The following is a 15,017-nucleotide window of genomic DNA, read 5'->3' as shown; positions in this document are numbered from 1 at the left end:
TAAGCATATCACAATTTCATATGAACTTTCATTTGTCTTTTGAGCAGCAGGATAAAATGACTGTCACTGCTTTTAATCACTTGAGAACCAATTCTTTTCAGAGTTCTCTCACTTACCGTGGAATATACCTGTGTATGATGCAAACAGAAGAGTTGATTTGATTTGTATTAGCCACCAGACGCTTGAGGAATGTCACTTTTGCTTACAGAAAACAAAAAGGCATGCAGGATATATCCTTTGGCCTCAGGAGCATTTTAAGACAGGAGGTCAAACTCAAGTTGTCCTTGGGCAATTAAGCAGCGGAAATAACAAAACTTCAAAGCCTAGATTGTTTCCATGTAACACTGTGGGGTCCATGATTTGGAGAAAATCTTATATTAAAATTTAAAAAAAAAAATGGATGATTAGTGTAGAAAGTAATATACAGTTTTCTCTGGTGATACTCCAAAAATGGATTCTCAAGAGCAGATCCTGTCAAGATCTTTTCATGTTGCTAGGAGAATTGTTACCATAGGAACAATGGTACTAGTAAGCACCGCTTACCACACAACATGTTACCCGAAAAGTAATTTAATTAAAGTATTTTCAGAATTTTATATTGTGGTCTTTTGCAGCATTTGTGTGTGAATAGTATAATGTTAGCCCTGTTTGAGGCAAGGATGGGTAAATTTGTCCACTGACAGATTTTATTGGCTTAAATCCTTACTTTGTTACACTGAAGTTGTGTCTTTCTTTGGCATCTAAGAAAAAAAAAGCTTCATTATTCTCAGCTCAACTGTCATTTTTATTGGGGACACAGAGTTGCAGAAGTGGTGGGTGTTCAATCCTGATGGGCTGCCATCACCATATAAGAAAACATTGGTACTGCTGCTGATGTAAGTCCTGCTTCACCTGTAACCCAGTCATTTTATCCTGAGTATTATTTTGAAAACACAAAATCAGAACAAGTAGCCATCCTCAGTTTCCTGAAGATATGCTTTTTTTCTCCTCTTTCATTAAAAATCACAAACTCTGTTCAAATGGAAGAGAGCTCAGTGCAAGTTATATTCCTTGACTTCCACCTTTAAAATAATATTTAATAAGACTACCTTACACAGGTACTGAGTAGAGGCCCACGGTTTAATGTTCAAAGAATATGCTAGCTCAGGTTACAGAGCTCTCTAAAACCAAAAGCTTGAAGTCTGAATTCAGGACTTAAAATGTTAACATGCTGCCAGAAAACCAATTGGGAGAAGCATTCTCACATCGTGGTTTGAATTTGTGCAATGTTTATGGATTTCTGAAGTACTAAGTAGAAAGTTTTTGAGAGGTATTAAGGGAAGATAAAGCACACTACACTTAACCACAATAGGCTTCTGCTAATGTGATATCCATCACCACTTCTTTGACCTGCCATTTCCTCCTAAATTAGCTCATTTTACTATAGATCAAATTACTTTTCAATTTCTATCAATAAAGAGTGCTATCTATTACAGTAACTATGTAATATACTGTCAAAACACCAAAGTTATAACCCCTGAATTCCAAAGGCAGACAGGAAAGCAGAGTCAATAATGCCAGTTAATAAGGATTATGTATCCAACAACTTACATAAAATATTGCCTTTACGATTTAGAGAATAGAGACACAGACCATATGACCCAAGTCTCTTCCCTAACATTCCTTAGTGAGACACTCTTTTTCCCATGGGCCAGAAGGGCATGGTTTAATTATCTCCTCAGGCCACCCTGGGATGTGGGAAGGGAGCTTCTGACTGTCTATGAAAAGATATTTCCGAGAGCACCCAGATCATAGGCACCCATGGCCCAGGTGGCACAATTCCCACTTACAGATGACTTAGATAGCAGGAGAAAGTGATCTTTTCAACCAGACCCTCTTACTTGGGTCAGTCACAACAACTGCTCGCCCAGTGGGAAACATCAGAAAACCTCTTCACATCCTGGCTCAATTTGTTTTGAAAATCTTGTCTCCCGAGGACTTAGATGTGGGGTAAGTTTCCAATATACTTTCATTTTTAACTAGCAATAATTCTCCTTAACCTTTCCAGGATGGAAATAGCCCATAACAACCTGTACCACCAAAATCAAAAACCTTCCATCCCACTTAGTGGTAGCCAGAAGGTACTTTCTGTATTTTTATCGTGTCAGTATTCTGCATCATATTCGGCACATGGTCCTCTTACAATCAAGAGTGTCAGAATCTAACCTTACCCTGAACTATTTGCTCTCCCTCTAGTCATCGTAGAGCAAGAATGTTGTATTAGCAACTCTCCAAGCCTGGGTCTCCCAATATAGAAACCAAAGAGCATAACCTTACTCCATAGCATTGGAATATTCATAAGTATTAAACTAAATAATACATATAAATGTGCATAGCATAGTAACTGTAATAAACTCTTGAAGAGAGGATAGTCTACCATCACATTATCTGCGCAACTGGTTAAGAAGGAAATTAGACTAATATATCCCTAATTGTGATCAGCTTTATTTGAGTTTATTTTACATTTCTCTCCTCTTTGTGACTACCACCGATGTATCTTTTACTTTGAAATCTAAAATTAGTTCAAATTCCAGATTGGTGTTTTTCTTTTTCTTTTTCTTTTTTTTTTTTTAGATTGGTGTTTTTCAAACTCGCCTTCAGGAAATGCCCATAGTAATTCAAGAAGTACAATGTAGAAAAAGCATAAAGTCATAGAAACCTGAAAATGTTCAAGCCTAACAAGTCATCAGTTTTGTTTGCCTACCCTCGACTCTGGAGGTTATTTTCCAGTCTTTGTTTCTAAGGTCCCAAATGATGACACTGCTTCTATTTATTCCCCTTGAAAACTCTCCATCAACATATATTACTGTCAAAGATCTCTCCTACTAGACCAAATTTTATATTTCTACTCATTCTATTCTGTGACTTTTAGGTATGATCCAGAGTATTCCCAAGCTTTGCAGTTCTGTCTTTCAGACTCCCATATTTTGGAGGGAAAACCTACCTTGTTATTGCGGGGGTTTTTTTTTATGATTTCCTAAAGATTTTCTCTCACTTTTCTGAGCAAAGAACCAATGCTAACTTACATCTTTTGTAATATAATTTTTACAGTCCCTGGTGCTTCTTAGTATAAGATCTTCTAATTCCTATATTTCATTAGATTGCCTCAAAAGACAATTTCATCTTATTCCTTTCATTGTGTTGGCACCTCATTATCTTACCTATTTTTTTATAGTTCCCAATCTTAATTATATCCTCTTAGATCCTCACAGATGTGTACAAAAGAACTCCTGAACACAAATATACAAATATACCACACACTATATCAAATTCCTTTGGAGTAGAAACCATGAGATATAAGTTTATTTGGTGCTTAAAATCACATAGCTAAGAATTTTGTACATAGTAGTTAGTTCATAAATATTATAATGACTTTTTTTTCTCACATAGAGAAATTTGAAATAAATTTGAAATAAAAACAATCACTTTCCTAAGACTGGAAAGTTAAAAAGTAAGTTCTATTCACTTAGAAAGAAAATATAAAGAGTATTTTAGAAAAACTTCTTAAATCAAAAATTATCAGTAAAATAATGAACAAATGAGGTTCAGTTAAACTCAACTTTTAGGCTGCTGTATAAAAGCTAGCCACAAATTTATAAACAATAAAACCACCAAAATCCCCAAGAAATCTCAGAAGTTATTTTAGTCACATCTGAAAAAAATATTTCTCCAAACCAGGCTACAGAGGTTATTCTTTTATTAGTGTTTATTTCTCCATTTCAATTACTCTTTCTTTTAATCATTCTGTTTCCTACCTTCTTATAATCATTTGTCATAATTACCCTTGCAAGTGTTCTGGCACAATGGGATTCAGTGTTGATTTCATATTTCTTTAGCAAACCTCCCTTGCCAACTTCCATACTTTTTAGACTTTAGTCCAGAGTATTTTAGACTTTTAAATATGCCTAGTTACTAATTACTCCTATTAAATCACTTTGCATGGATATCATCCCTTTTACTACTGGTAAGACCTTATATTTTTTCCTCATTTAATCCATTACAAAAGTAATTATGCAATTATCTGTTTGTCTAATGTTCTGAGTCTTCCTCTTAATTGTAGGCTCCATGAAGAGAGTTTAGTTCACTACCATATCTCTATCTTAACTCACTCCTCTATGTCTAGTATAGTTCCTCACATTTAGTAGTTAGATAGCAAATAATTACTGAACAAGTGAATAATTACTGAACAAATAATTACTGAACAAGTGAAGGATGACTGGATGGATACAATTTTATTCTGGTAAATTTCCACTCCCTTAAGCAGCTGATGAACTTATCTTTGTACATCTTTATTTCTTAGTACTCCTTGTATAGTCATGAATTACCCAGGAACATAATACTAAGTTACCTATGGTTTGTCTATGTATAAAGAAGAGCTAGTGATATTTCCCATGAATTTTGCCCTTAACAAAAAAAAAACATTTGAAAAGAATCTATTGAATTTCTTGCTGAGTCATTCCTACCATGGGAACTTCATTTTCCTAATGGTGAAGCACACAGGGCAGGGAAATAGAAGCTGGAGTGGGTTAAATTGTGCTTCATAAAGGGAAAAGGGGTTTAGCATTGAGAAAAAATCAACAGACTTTTCCCCATAATAATAATTAAACAACAAATCAATTAAGTCAAGGATCAGTCATTTGGGTTAAACATCATCATACTGGTTGATGTCCAGTGGATGAAACACTGATATAATTCCTTTTTTTTTATGTTTTTCTATTCCTATTTTATGTTTCATAGAAGATTTCTGTATTAAATAGGAAAATTCCAGTCATAGTCGTTACCTAGTAAACATGCCTAATGTTTACTATGTAATTTGATAGGTCTTCATTTGTTTTAATGATAGGATCTACACTGTTTAATAAACTGTTCTTTTCTCAATAATTATTTCATCAATTTACTAATTATTGGTTTCAGACTTTACAGAACAATCATCAATCTAAAAAGTTTCAAGACCTTATCTGCTCATTTCCATTCTTACCTCAAAGGATTTAGATGGTAACAAATTCACTTAGTATTACCTACTATGTACTATATGCCTAATAATATGGTACCCAGTTTTCTAAATGTATGAAGCTTTGACCCATTTTCATTAAAAATCTGTCTTTCTAACTTAATTTAGAATATAATCTTTTTAAAAAATATACAATTTAGTATATCTTATTTTGTTATATATATGTTTAAAAGATCATAATCTCACCTAACTCATCAAAATTACATGTTTATTTTTAACTAATTCATTCAGTGCTTTTAAGCAAAACAATATTATTCATCCTGAGAACCATTTAGCCATCCTGAACCTGAGTTATTTGGGAACTAGTAATAGCTAACAGGTGCATGTGTTCACAGTATGCAAGATGCCATTATCATACCTTGCAGTTTTTATTATTAAATTCGCTCCTCTCATAGCAAAAGCCCAATGGAGATTGGCGTCATTATCAACAGACCTATTTTGCAGATGAGTGTGGAAAGGCACAAAGGTTTAAGTAACTTCCCCAACATCACAGACTGAATGAATTAAAGTCAAACAGTTGGACTCCAGAGCCCCAGCTTTAAACAATTATAATTGCCATGTAAACTGCCTGTCTTTTTACATATCATAGTTTAGGTCCAATGGAAAAGAAGGAAAAGGAAGATGCAAAAAAAAAAAAAGCCAAAAAGAAATAACTACAACAAAACAAAAACACAAAAACTACTTCGGATCTCTAAGAGCTTTTAATAATGAAAGAATTTATAACCCAATACATTAACCACACTCCTTGTCCCAAATGTATTCCCACAGATAGTCTGCATCTTCGCACACTCAGAACCAACCCTATACATACATCCACATACACACTTTAAAGCACAAAGCAAGTTACAGGAGAAAGTAAATTAACCTTGTGTAGGAAACAGTTTATTACAAGGAACAGAACCAGTATTTAGGGGTTTAAACCATATACCAAGCCTTTTCCTTATATTCTCTTGTGTGTTCTTCATGCCTTCATAGAAAGTACAACTGAGGCTTAAGGAAGTTCAGTGATTTGTGGAGGATCACAAAGACGATTATGAAAGAACTGGAATTTAAACCAAGTTGAGTCCAAGCCCTTGACACCACCACACCACAGAGCAGAAAAGATGATGTTTTGAGTGGTGTGAAATGCTAATGTACTCAACTGACTTGTCACAGAACCCAGCAGGAAACACTAAGAACAAAAAACAAACCTGTCTCCACTTTAGCAATTTTGGAAAATAATTAGCTTTAAGATCTGGCTTTGTGGAACGATGCGGTAGAAGAACAATCAGAGCCTGCTGAAATTCATCACAGAAAATTTTCTGGAAGTTTATAGACCTGACATGGGTTTTTGAAGAAATTGTGATAAAAATCTGCAAGGTAAAGGTGATATAAAAACTATATAGCACATATCTAGTTAAAAATGCATAAGTCTCTAGAATGTAATTATCATTTATAAAGTTAATCTTTACAATCATTTCCAAAAATTACTAATTAAGCTGCCTAATATTTGTTCCTCTCCTTAGCTAGGAGAGCTAGTATCATACTGATTCTTACTAGTATCATACTCATCTCTTAGCTACTATCATACTGATTCTTAACAATTACCTTCTTTAATCTCCTAGCACATAAAAAAAAGCACAGGCATTTTTCAAATATGCTTTTAGTATTCCCCTGTTTCTGAATTTCCAGATTGCAAATTTAATGAATATTAAAGACAAAGAAAGGAGCTAAAGTGTGTATTCTTCATGGTCTACACCTGTTTTATTCTAAATTTAAACTCCTTTTTCTTAAATCTTTGAGCACTGAAAGTGGAGAAGGGTTTATTATAATGCTCACTGCGATGACTATAACGGGTTTAGACAATTTTAAGAAGGCTTTGTGAAATTAACCATGTTAAAAGACCTTAAATTCAAAAGTTACTCAACTCATAGCTATGTTTCTTAAAATAAGTGTTTCGACACCGTATACTAGTAGCTATAATATTTAGCTCGAATAGTCCCATCACAATGATTAATGTCAACTGATACAAGGGAACAGGTAAATCTCAGGAGTTCTGAACATCTCTGAGATTAAAACTGTTAGGATTGATAATTTGTGTTAAAGTTTAAGTACTTTTTCGTCAGGATGAGAATAAAACTTAAAACATTTCAAGGATAGATAAAGGAATCTTTATTTGGTGAAGTAGCAATGAATTCCAACACTAACATATAATTGGTTTGAAACAGGAACTTTTGGTGCCACATCTGGAGAGTAGAATAATATAAGCCACTACAGGTAGTAATTACTGAAGGTAATTGTAATGCAGCTTGAGTGGTAAACATTAATGGGGAGAAAAAAAAAAAAAGGATTTCTAAGCAAATAAAATCTCAAGCATCAAAAAGACAAAAAGTTTGTGATAAATGGTTCATTTAGGCATGCAGTGCTGTGTGGGCAAAATTGGATTGCAATCATAGCCATTTCAAAAAATGAAAACATTAGGAGAAAAGAAAATTGAGCAGAAATGGCATGGAAATTACAGCCTTTGATCCATTCTGAAGAACCTTTTTTTTTTTTTTTTTTAAAGCATCATCATGAGTGGGCAGCAAACTCTTTCCAATCTCTTGGTAAAACCTTTATGAAAGCCTGACGAGCAGGAGATAGAAATAATCAATTCAGGACAGACAATGGAAATATTTTTCAGTGACAATCGTTTTTCCATAAAACTGTGAAAAATTAATCCCAGTGTTAAATTGCTATTTGATTTTGCAATAGACACTTTTAATTTAGGAAGGAAGTCTTTCCTGAATCATCCTTGACCTGTCCAACTACAGATCATTTAATTAGCACATGCTTCATGGTAATTAATAAAGAGATGACACCATTTCACATAAATAAAGAGTATTTTAATATCCCTGGTGTTATATCATGGGTGCCAGAATCATTATGTGAATAAGAATGCACACCTTGGAACATAAGTGGGCCTCACTCTTTGAAAATAGATCTTTGGCTATATAAATGATGCTTTTCAATTTCCAAAGACCTGCAGTGCTAGATCTGTATTTGCAAAAACTTAAATTAGTTCCTACAGCTTTGAAACAGTAATGATCATAGACTTGTTCAATCACTATTAAAATGTCTATAATTTGATTCTAGGACACTAAGTATTGAAATTACCCATTGGCTGTCTTTATTAAATACTGGTAATTAGTAATTTCATAAGGTTTTTGACCTATTTTGCTAAATCCAGGTTTTTTAAATTAACTTTCCAACAATCAGTTAAATTAGTTCTTACACATAAAATCATTTTAGGCTATTATCTTTGGGAGAATGTTACATCCTGATGTTAAAAAGGAGAATTATTTGTAAATAAGTATAAGAACATTGCTTTACATTTCAGTAAATAGCAGGCTTAATCTTCTGAGAAGGCTATTTGAATCAGATTTGCAATGCCTGAAGCAAAATCTTGGTTTATTTTCTTATTTTATTTGACTTGACTACATTTTGTTTTCATTAACATTTTCTATTTGACCTTTGGAGTTATAGACCACTTCTAATCTTAAAAAAAAAAAAGTTACTGTGAAAGAAGAATGTATCTGTTTCTTTTATGTCTTTGAAAATGACTATTGGTTTTATTGTTATTTTAAAGTATTAGTTATAAGATAGTGGTGAGAAATTTTAAACAAAATGACTGAAATATGGCTTTTTTTCTGTCAAAGTTTTTAATTCAACTATGAGTGAAATAGTTTCTTACTAAGGCTTGTTAGCCACATATAATTTCTATAAGCAAAATGACCCATTTTTATGGCTCTATTAAGGCTTTCATGATAATTTTTTTTTCAAATTATCTCTGAAGTAGCATAAAATAATTTTCTAAAATAGACTTTATCTTGAATCACTGCAACACACATTTTTTTTAATCCCAAAGAGATAAAATCCTATGGCAACTATCTTTCAAATCTGTCTTCCTATTAGACCATAAGCTGTGTAAGGACCCATGTCTTTTCTCTTGTTCACCACAGGATCTTTAGTGCCTGCCACCATTTCTGACACTTGATGGCTATTTTAATACATTCTTGTTGAATAAATCAATCAATGAGAGTGAATGAATGGATGAATGCTATAAATAAGTGTTCTGGCATTTAACCCAGACTAGACCATTTTTAACTGAGAACTAAGTCATAAAGGGAAGTCTAGATAAAGTTGAGGAGGGAGGGCATGGAAAATAAGATGTAACACATGCAGAGGCACAGAAGTGAGAAAGAGCATAGAACAGGTAAGATTGAAGGGAAGTAATCTAGAATAGCTAGAACATGCATTGTAGTTGTGAAGTAACAATGCAGAATATATGTCGAAATGTTATTTTTTATTTTCATCTTAACACTTTCCTCCCAGTAAGTAAACCATTTCTTGCCCTAGAGGGATTTCCTTTCCAGGGAAGAAAAGAGAAATCGCCAGAAATCAGTAGCACTCATTCTTTATTTTTTGAAATATATTTTATTGTAGTATAGTTAACATATGGTGTTGTATTGGTTTCAGATGTACAGCGTAATGACTGAACAGTTCTATACATTACTCAGTGTTCACCACGATAAGTGTAGTCACCATCTGTCACCAAACAATGTTATTACAGTCTTATTACTTTATTCTCTATGCTGTACTTTTCATCTCTGTGACTTATTTAATAACTGGAAGTTTGGACCTCTTAATTTCCTTTATCTATTTCACCCATCTACCCAACCATCCCCTCACTTTTTGTTTTCGAGAAGACTATAAACACACTGAAGAGTATACTTAGTATCCAGGAAAAGGAGCATAAAGAAAGCACGTTTTCTTAGAACAAAGATTCCTACTCTCCAAGTATGGAACGGAGAAAAGAAAACCACCAGAGTGAAAAACTAATTAAGAGGCCATGCTGGCTGAGACACTGGGCATCTCAGGGGAGACTAGAATGAACAGATGAATTATGACCAAATGAACTTCCAGGATTTGGGCATCCTGCAAGTGTCTGAACTTTGGAACAAGTTTTAGGTGATAACATCTGTATTTACTAAGATTGACATTTTTACCCACCAGGAAGGATGGAAGCTTGGAGTCTGTTTTAAGTAATTTAAGAAACTTAAGAAATACAGTTTTTTTGGTTTGGTTTTTTTTTTTTTTTTTTTTTTTTTTGTCATTTGCATTGGTAACTTTAGATTCAGATGTGCTACCTAAAAAAGAAAGCTGGGTTGGAGCCACTTTGTTGAAGGGCATCATATATCAAGCTAATAAGTCTGAACTTGACTCTGAAGAGAATCAGCCATCCACAGTTTTCAATCAAAGGAATTAGACATTTGCTTAGAAATTTTATAAACATCACTATAATAGCAATAGTGGATAGTTGGATTGGATAGCAATAAGACTAATGAGAAGTCAACCAGGTATGGGCAATAATGCCATCAAGAAATGATGAGCTGCACCCAAGATTCTAAGAATAGAAAGGAACTGATGATTTGAGAAACATTTAGGATAAACAATCATCCTGATTGGATGTCTCCCAGGTTTCTGGTTGGCCTGAGAGCAGAAGTGGGGGAATAGAGCGGAGACACAGAGGGAGATATAATGTTATCATTTGTACAAAAAGAATATGGAGGGTGAGCTGCCAAGAGAAGGGAGAAAATGATTTAAAGCTCAGAACAGATGAATTGGGGCTCATTGGTGGAGTTGAAGATTGAGGCTTATGTATGAGACATAGGCCAGGAAATGTGCGGAGAGCAAAAGGGCTGAGAATGCAACTCTGTGTGCTCAGGGAGAGAAGTGGCTGAGAAAGAGTGAACAGGAAGCTAGGAGAACAACAGAGAATGATACCCTGAAAATGAGCAGGAAAATTCCAAGAAGGAGTAAAATGGCTACTCTGTCAGAGACTGTGAAAATCTAAGGGTAATAAACTTTGAAAAATTTGCACCAAAAAAAAAAAAAAACCACCTTGGCAAAGAAAATTGATTTTTTTAAATATCGTGTATGACATCTTAGAGATACATTATATAATTTGATCAGGAGAAGAGAGACCCTAAGGACTCTACATGGGCTTTAGGATCAAGAAAGCTGAGCAATCTTCATCTTGATGCTGCTTCATGGGGGGAAATGTAGAGTAGGGGGTAGGGAGGGAAAGTAGAGGGAAAGAGTTTGAAGAGAAAATAAAGAAAAGATAAGGGAATGTTGTCGTCTGGCTGCAAAAAAGGCAGAAAGGGGCTGAGTGCAGGCAGACATGGAAGGGAAGGAAGTTAGAATTTTATGAAATCCGAATCATTTCATGTCTTTGTAGAGCAGGAAGAAGTGGCTGAAAAATACAAAATGTCAAGGAAATTACTGCCTGCTTGCCTCTATTTATCTGGGAGAAAAGAGACGAGAGAGTACTACCCCATTATGTGAGGAATGATCTATTTTCATGGAATCTCATATTATCTAAATATCTATTACATCTCTTCAATGAGGAATGATATAAAGGAATCTCTATTATATGAGAGAGGAATTGTCTGAAGAGAGTGAGGACACGGTTTGGAAGACACAGTTTGGAAGTGAGCATAGTAAACATTTGAATAACAGAGTGGGAGGGGGAGCTGATTGGGGATAAGTGGAATGATTACATAGTAATTTCTGCCAAGAGCAAAAAGCTTTCCTTTTGGGTCTAAACTATGGAAGTTAATTTACTGATGGTGGATTATAAAAAGCAGGGGGAAAATGTAAAAAGAAGAAAGATAAATTTAGACCTAGGAGAAAACTAAGATTTCATCCAGCCATACTACTCTCCTCCATTTATGCACAAGGTAACTCAACAGCCTACGACAGGTCGAGGAAGTTCCCCGAGCTCAGTGATGGCACTATATTCCAGCCCCTTCCAGCCATACCACAAGTCTTACCCCTGCAGCTGCCTCTTGACAAAGGGCCTGCATCTATACCTCGGAAAGATCTACCAGGGAGCTTTTTTTTTTGCAAGATCGGCAGAGCGCGCAGAGCCTGGCAGCCATGAGCACAAGCTTTTAAATCCATCATTTTCTCTGGATCTCTACTGCCTGTTTAGTTTTCAGGACCTGGAAATGTTTGCAGCTTCGAGCACCCTAGTTATTAAGTATTTAGACACTTAATTTCACAGGTGGACTCTCATGATTGAGTTCTTAAAAGGAGATATACCTCAATACCCACATTCTTGGGGGAAGTTTTACTCCTATCATTGTTTTAACAAACGCAGGAATAATTTCATGAATAGCTTACTAAAGTTTCTGGGTGATGGGACATCACTTGCCTTTTGAATACAAGATCTTGGGCCATTATTTTCTCAACAACCATGTTGCCTGAAATTGGCTATTGAGCAACAGTGCCACTTAATTTCTGGCATGAAATGGATTTCCCAAATTGTGTTACAGGTTGTGTTTTTGCTTTTGCTTTTCGTTTTTCCCAGTAATTATAAAATGTTACTTTTTTCACCTCTACCCTTACCAGTAAGTACCTAGTGCACCCTATTTTTCAAACCTTTTAAAGGGAAAAAAATAGTAAAATATTTTTTAAAAAGTAAAATATCACATTTTATAAATACAAATCTCCAAAGGATATCTGCTTTCCAGTTTGCACTACACTTAAATCCAAAAGAAAAACTCAGGATTTTAGAAATACTAAGGAAGCTCCAATAGATCAAAACAGGGGAGCCTACAAAACGTTTCCATGTAAGGGAGAAAGAAGTATTTTGGTGGCTCAATATCATGAGATTGTTAATCATAAAAGAAAAATCTCCTTCGTTTGGTTTTTAATGACTGAAGTAGCATGTAGCTTCCCCCAGGCTTACGACTCTCCTCATTATAAGACAGTTCAAGACCTGCAAGGCAAACTACTTTTGGACAGTAAACCACAAACATCTATTTCCCAAGTCTGGATCCATGCCTCAATACAACGCATGAATTAGAGAGTAACAAATTCACAGGAAGTCTGACCTGGGGAGGTGGGATGAGGTTCCAGCCCAGGGTCTGAGGATTAACCAATTTACTTCATTTACCAGGTTTCTCAATCTTTCTCACCTGGAAAATGGAAACTTTAAATCAGAGAGTCCTTATAATCCCAACAATTAACAGGATGCCAACCAGCCCAAATTCTCCCAGATTCAATCTTAACAATAAACCTCCACCCTTGACCACCTTTTCTCAGAAATCATGGGGAGGGGAGGATCCAGGAAACATACAGGAAAATTCTGTTCTGTTTCACGATCTAAAAGAAAATTGGAGCTCTACCTTTCAATGGTTTATAGACTACCTTAGTGCATGTATGTTCTAGAATGGCTATTATTAAAATTCGGTTGATGAACAATAGGGACACATTAATTTGACTAGACAGATAAACATAAGCCAGGAAAAGATAATGTGTTTTACATTCAAATTATCCTGCTTTAGGGCAGGTTGATTCAAACTGTGCAGCATTGGTCATCTTTCTTTTACGAAATATTGCTATTTTCAAAGCTTTTACTTCACTGGGTGGACTTGACAGATAAGTTCTCTGGCACATGAAAAATCATTCAGTTGTCATCACAGTATCTTAGGGAATTTGAAAGGTCAGAGGTCTTTACTTAAAATGAGTCACCACGGTGTTGCTATTTTTCTGTGGTCTACCCATGTACTCAATTAGACATCTGAGGTTCAGAAATGAAGTCAAGTTGAATGTTTATCAATTGAACGTAAATGAGGTACCATCTATAAATTACATGCTAATAATATTGTCTCTATTTTACAGTAAGGGAAAATTATGTTCAAAAGGATTAAAGAACTTATAAAGCCAAGCAGATTTTAATTGGCAAATCTGAGAACTGAGCCCCTGACTTTATAAATTTCAAGTCGGGTGATGCCCTCACTGTATTACATGAACTTTAACTACCTTCTACTAATTATTAGTATGAAGCTTTCCTGAGACTTATGAGCTTGTGTTAATTCTACCCTGACTCATGGTTAAATTTCTATGATGTTAAGTCAGAGCTAAAATATTCTAAGGGACATTAAGAAAGCCAAGAAAGAGCTAAGGTTTGAGAAATTACCAAAACAAAACAAAAAAAACAACAACCAAACCAACAAAATACCCTATAATTTTAGATTACTTCAGTGTTACATTGAAATAATAGTTAACACTTCTTGAGTGCTTGCTACACTGTGCTAGGAATTTAACAAATAAAACTCCTTAATCCTCAAAACAAGCCTATGGCATAGGTGCAGTTTTTCTCTCTCTTTAACAAATGAGGAATCTGAGAGGTAGAGAAGTGACGTATCAGGTTACACAGCTAGTGATATTTTGGAGCTAGGCCATGAAGGGAAGACTGACTCAGGAGCCCTTGCTCTACACCACTCTGAAGTAACAGGAAGAGGGGGAGAGATCATAACATTCTGTCTAATGAGTACTTATATTGCACACTTTCGTAGAAAACGGGAGAAATTCTGTAGAGTGAAGCACTGAGAAAATATCCCTTCTGGAGCATGTGATACCAAAATGGTGACTACACAGTGACAACGGGGAGAGATTTTGAAATGCCTTGAGCAAGGGACACTGAAGGCAAATGTTTTCATAGCTTCACCTGGGGACTTAGACAAATTCAGAAGGAAAAGCATATGGATTTGGGCCCTTGGAATCAACATGACATTCCTGCTTCTGTGCCCACTAAAGTTACACTGTATGCTGAGAGTGACCTCTACAAAGAAACCTCCCCAAGAGCCAGGAAATTTTCTCTACTCTCAGATAAAACAGCATATAGTCGTGGCATCACAATCCCACTCTCCTGAGCCCTAGTCTCAGGATCTGATGAATAACAACAACAGAAAGATAAATATTTGACCAAATGCCGATTAAAAATTTTAAGTATACTATTATCAAGTTAGTGGAAAAATTAGATTGCTGTACCTGAACTATGTGCTATCTTATTGAAGGACATACTGAAGAACTATATCCATTGCCATGGAGGACCAGACAAATCCAAGAAAGATGGGAATAAAGCCCGATTGCT

At 35.1% G+C, this 15,017-nt stretch overlaps 1 protein-coding gene across 3 annotated transcripts in view; it reads left to right on the top strand.

The window, feature by feature from the left end:
* Nucleotides 1–15,017, top strand: part of SYT1 (synaptotagmin 1) — a 543,714-nt gene that overhangs the window by 267,153 nt on the left and 261,544 nt on the right. The window lies entirely within an intron of this gene.

This window comes from Neovison vison, chromosome 12 (genome assembly GCF_020171115.1).
Source record: "Neovison vison isolate M4711 chromosome 12, ASM_NN_V1, whole genome shotgun sequence".
Classification (NCBI taxonomy): Eukaryota; Metazoa; Chordata; class Mammalia; order Carnivora; family Mustelidae; genus Neogale; species Neogale vison.
This window is presented reverse-complemented; position numbering and strand designations above follow the sequence as displayed.